This window comes from Drosophila subpulchrella, unplaced genomic scaffold, assembly GCF_014743375.2.
Source record: "Drosophila subpulchrella strain 33 F10 #4 breed RU33 unplaced genomic scaffold, RU_Dsub_v1.1 Primary Assembly Seq371, whole genome shotgun sequence".
In the NCBI taxonomy this organism is placed as follows: Eukaryota; Metazoa; Arthropoda; class Insecta; order Diptera; family Drosophilidae; genus Drosophila; species Drosophila subpulchrella.
The window spans coordinates 21565-26955 of record NW_023665592.1 but is presented as its reverse complement, the minus strand read 5'-3'; positions in this window follow the sequence as shown (position 1 = coordinate 26955).

Below are 5391 nucleotides of genomic sequence, written 5' to 3'. Positions count from 1 at the left end.
AAAAATTGTATATGAAAAAAACGTCACAAAAATTTTGGGACTTTTTTTTATTTAATTTTTTGGTTTTTGGACAACTTTTTGTTAGGTTGAATACTAGGCCTAAAGGATCACGTCGGGGTCACCAATGTTTGTGCCTAACCGAAGTAGACACTTGCAGGTCGATCGCGTCGCGGCAATGGTAACGATGGTTACTGTAATGCCGGACCACAGGCGATGCGGGAACTGCGATGAGGTTGAGCTAACGTGGTTAGCTGCTAGTTGAGACAGTGTATTACGAGCCCTATTTTCAGAGGTAGGAAGTAGAACCGCGGAGTTATGAGGTGTGTTGATAACTGATTTATTCTTCATTTGATACATTATTATATACTACTTGGAACACGGAAGTTTAGTGTAATGATTAGTGAAGTAAGCTATATTCTAAAGAAGGTCAGGGAATTATGATTATGGTAGCAGTTTGCGTAGTTGGCTCGGCTGACACTGCAAAATGTGCTGACAGTGTGCCGTTGAGTCGGTGAGACGGTGAGTTAGTGAGACAGATAATATGCTGATCAGCAATTCTCATGCAGTGAGTGCTACTGAGCGCCTGGTACTGTTCCCAACTTGGCTACTGCTTGATTTGTTGGGTGTGGTTATGTTGAGTACCTTTGGGTACGAACACCTTAATTTTAGTGCAGCTTAGATTCTTTACGCACCGCATTGCCTTCTGCAGCACCTTTTCGGGAGGCACCGAGGGCTCCACCATATCGATTGCATCTAGTATTAAAAAAAACTTAGTTTTAAAAATAGAACGAGACCAGAATAAAAACGAGTGACCGAAAGTAATCGTTATTTGTAAGTTTTGTTTATAAATAAAAAACTGTTATTTTTGGCATTAAAAGTAAAAGTCCCAAAAGTCTTTTAAAAATTAAACTTTCAAATAATAGTTACTTTTGGCCCGAAAAAAACTAACTTATTAATGCGAGGTTGAAATTTGGGTAGACCTTCAGCTTTTTTTGGTTCTGGAACAAGTTTTAAAAACAAACAACTCTTTTTTTTGTTCCCTAGGAAGTTTTGCACTCAATAAGATTTTTAAATTCTTTTACGGATTTATTCATTTGTTTATTTATATGCACCATTTGTTGTTTTTCACGTCAAAAATTAATATTTTTCACAGGAATCTTTCTTTGGGAATCTTGTATTTCGCTTATTATACCCGTTACTCGTAGAGTAAAAGGGTATATTAGATTCGTCGGAAAGTATGTAACAGGCAGAAGGAAGCGTTTCCGACCCCATAAAGTATATATATTCTTGATCAGGATCACTAGCCGAGTCGATCTAGCCATGTCCGTCTGTCCGTCTGTCTGTCCGTCCGGATGAACGCTGAGATCTCGGAAACTATAAGAGCTATTGAGATTTGGCGTGCAGGTTCCTGAGCTTCTTACGCAGCGCAAGTCTGTTTCAGCAGAGTGCCACGCCCACTCTAACGCCCACAAACCGCCCAAAACTGTGCTAGAATAACTGAAATGTATTTCTCTCGTCAATACCTATCGATTGACCCACAAAAAAGTTTGCCACGCCCCCTTTAACGCCCACAAGCTGCCCACAAAATTCAAAAAATCGTAAGTATGAACTTGGATATCTCGGAAACTATCAAAGCTAAAGTATTGGGATTGGGAAGTTTGTTACGCGAATATGCCACGCCCACTCTAACGCCCACAAACCGCCCAAGCCTGTGGCGCTCACAATTTTCATGCTAGATACAAAATTTTAACTGAAATGTATTGGTCTCGTCAATACCTATCGATTGATCCAAAAAAAAATTTGCCACGCCCACTATAACGCACATAACGCTTAAGTCTGTCTACCGCCGGTAGGTGGCTCATTTTAATCTCGCTTTGCTGCTTGGATATCTCCATTTCCCTTTGGTCCCTTTAGCTGAGTAACGGGTATCTGATAGTCGAGGTACTCGACTTTAGCGTTCTTCCTTGTTTTTAAGAAGGACTACATTTTTTTTTACTCTCACTGTTTAAAAAATTATTGGTCTGCGACATACTTACCTGGGAACCGTTTCTTTTATATCGTCACTTTTAAACCACTTATATATTTAATATATCAAAGTTAATTGCTTTTACTTGTGCTTGTTCTTCTAACTCCTTCACATAAATAAACGCAAGTGAAAAAGACGAAAAAAGGCGCGTGCCTTCCAGAAAAACAACAAGCAACAACAATAACGGTTCCGCTAATCCATTGGTGTTCTGTTTTTTTGCATGTCCCGTTTGGTCTATGCACCTTCCATTGCACATAGAAGCAGGGTATTTATCCGACTATGCAAATCGTTATAAAAAATATATTCTTAAAACTTCACATATTAATAAATAATATTAATAAACATATACATTTTTTTTAAGAAATACAAGTAATTTAAAGCCCACACCAATTATTTTAATTGGTTGTATTGACACTTACGAAAAAATGTCGCATTATTTACAAGGCAAGGGTGCACAAAAGTCAAGATATTTTAATGGCTTGGCCGCCTAGCCTTTACCCGCATTCTTCCAGCTGAGACATGGCGAGACAGGGAGAGCCCAAAAGTAGTTTTTGTGCGTTCTCTTTGCGGACCCCGACTGAGAGCGCGTCTCTTTGCCGCCGTTGCGCACAGCTCTGCCGGGGTCGCTGGCTGCTCTGCCGGCGTCGCTGGTTGCTCTGCCGACGTCGCAGTCGACTTCGTGATGATGTTATGTTATTTCTAAGCGTAGGAGGCTATATGTTAAAAAACACCGAAGCTATAATTTCTTTCATATTATTTGTCTTCCAATTTTCCGATCGTTCCTATGGCAGCTATATGATATAGTTGTCCGATTTTGATAAAATTTAATTCGAAATTCAAAACTAATTAAAAAATGTTATTTCCAAGCTTAGGAGGTTATATGTTAAAAAACAGCAAAGATATAAGATATAGTTTTCCGATCCGGCTGGTTCCGACTTAAATACTACCTGCAAAAGAAATAAGACTTTTGGGAAAGTTTCAGAAAGATTGCTTTAAAACTGAGAGACTAGTTTGTGTAGAAAGGGACGGACAGACGGACATGGCTAGATAGACTCGTCTAGTCATGGTGATAAAGAATATATATATTTTATGGGGTCGGAAACGTCTCCTTCACTGCGTTTCAAACTTCTGACTGAAATCAATATACCCTCTGCAAGGGTATAAAATAATGTATGAAATAAAGTGTGATTGTTTTTCGAAACTGATCTCATTCAAATGTAAGAGATATATAATAATAATAACAATAAAATATAATAATAATAATAAAAGGCAACGAAACTGCTGACTCATTTGCCAAACTTAGCCTTCAATCCCCCCTGATATACACCCTTAACTACAATTTTACTGACATCGCTCGCCACCTAAAACAATGCTTAGATAATGAACTGATAAAAACCCTGGAAACAGCATCTCCTTGGTACCAACTTGTAAAACCCCTAACATTCCCACACAAACACGAAATGAATAGAAGACAACAAATTATTATTAACAGAATACGACTTGGACACACCAAGTTTACCAATGCGCATTACATTGATAAAAACCTTTCCTCTATCTGCCCCCTGTGCAACATCAGCCCAATAAGCCTAACCCATATTATTACCTCATGCCCCGCCCTTACTCTCCAAAGAACTGCATCGTTCAATTCCCAAAACCCTTTCCACATTATATCAAATCCTACTTTAATCAATACCCAGAAAATATTACTCTTTCTTAATAATTCGAACATATTATATAAGATATAATAAATTGTAAAATATAATAAAAATAATAATCATCACTACTAAATTACCATAAGCGAGCTTAAGGCCTTTTGTTGCTATAGCTCTAGAATAAACCCACTGTTAGCTTAAAGTTTTAACTATAAGTTAGCATTAGATAATAATAATAATAATAATAATAATAATAATAATAATAATAATAATAAAATATATTGCTTTAGGTGCCGGAGATTCTAAAGGGTATCTTAGGTACATAAGGGATGATGAAATAAAAGAGGCTTTTCCATTGAGATTGAGATTGAGATTCATCAAGGAGCTACATTTATAAGTTATCCGACTTTGTAACGTCTTTGCATGTAAATAAACTTTATAATGAAAGGAAATCTGTAAGGCTAAAATATATATAATTTTTAAAACTAATCATTATACCCGTTACTCGTAAAGTAAAAGGGTACACTAGATTCGTCGGAAAGTGTGTAACAGGCAGAAGGAAGCGTTTCCGACCACAGTATATATATTCTTGATCAGGATCACTAGCCGAGTCGATCTAGCCATGTCCGTCTGTCCGTCTGTCTGTCCGTCCGGATGAACGCTGAGATCTCGGAAACTATAAGAGCTAGGCTATTGAGATTTGGCCTGCAGATTCCAGAGCTTCTTACGCAGCGCAAGTTTGTTTCAACAGAGTGCCACGCCCACTCTAACGCCCACAAGCCGCCCAAAACTGTGGCTCCTACAGTTTTGAAGCTAGAATAAAAATTTAAACTGAAATGTATTGTTCTCATCAATACCTATCGATTGACCAAAAAAAAAGTTTGCCCACTTTAACGCCCACAAACTTCAAAAAATCGTAAATATGAACGCGGATATCTTGGAAAATATCAAAGATGAGCGCAGCGCAAGTTTGTTACGCGAATATGCCACGCCCACTCTAACGCCCACAAACCGCCCAAGCCTGTGGCGCCCACAATTTTCATGCTAGATACAACATTTTAACTGAAATTTATTGGTCTCGTCAATATCTATCGATTGATCCAAAAAAAAATTTGCCACGCCCACTCTAACGCCCACATCGCTTAAATCTGTCTACCGCCGGTAGGTGGCGCATTTCAATGCTGTTTGCATATCTCCATTTTCCTTTGGTCCCTTTAGCTGAGTAACGGGTATCTGATAGTCGAGGTACTCGACTATAGCGTTCTTCCTTGTTTTTATTTGGGAATGGAGTCTGGGAGCGAGAACGATTTGTGCTTAAATCCGAGAACGATTTATCTCGAAATCGAGATCGATCCTACTTTGAAACCGAGAACGATTCCTCTCGAAATCGAGATCGATTTAATGCTGAAACCGAGACTTCGACCTCGTATTTAAGAATTTGAGTATAAGTCGATCTTAGCTCACTTTTGAGATCAAAAATACTAAAATCGATAGCATTGATATTTTGGATCGTCACTGATTTTGACGGCTGAGAACCTTGAAGTTACAATAATTTTCAAATGTCACATCTTCTGTAACATTGGCATGTTAGTATCAATAGCCATGCACTTGAATAAGTGGGCATGAACATCACCATTAAATTTAACCAATATCCTCAAGCTTTAGGCATGAGTTTATGTCTTTCTGAATTGGGTCGTCTTATTGTAATTTAAA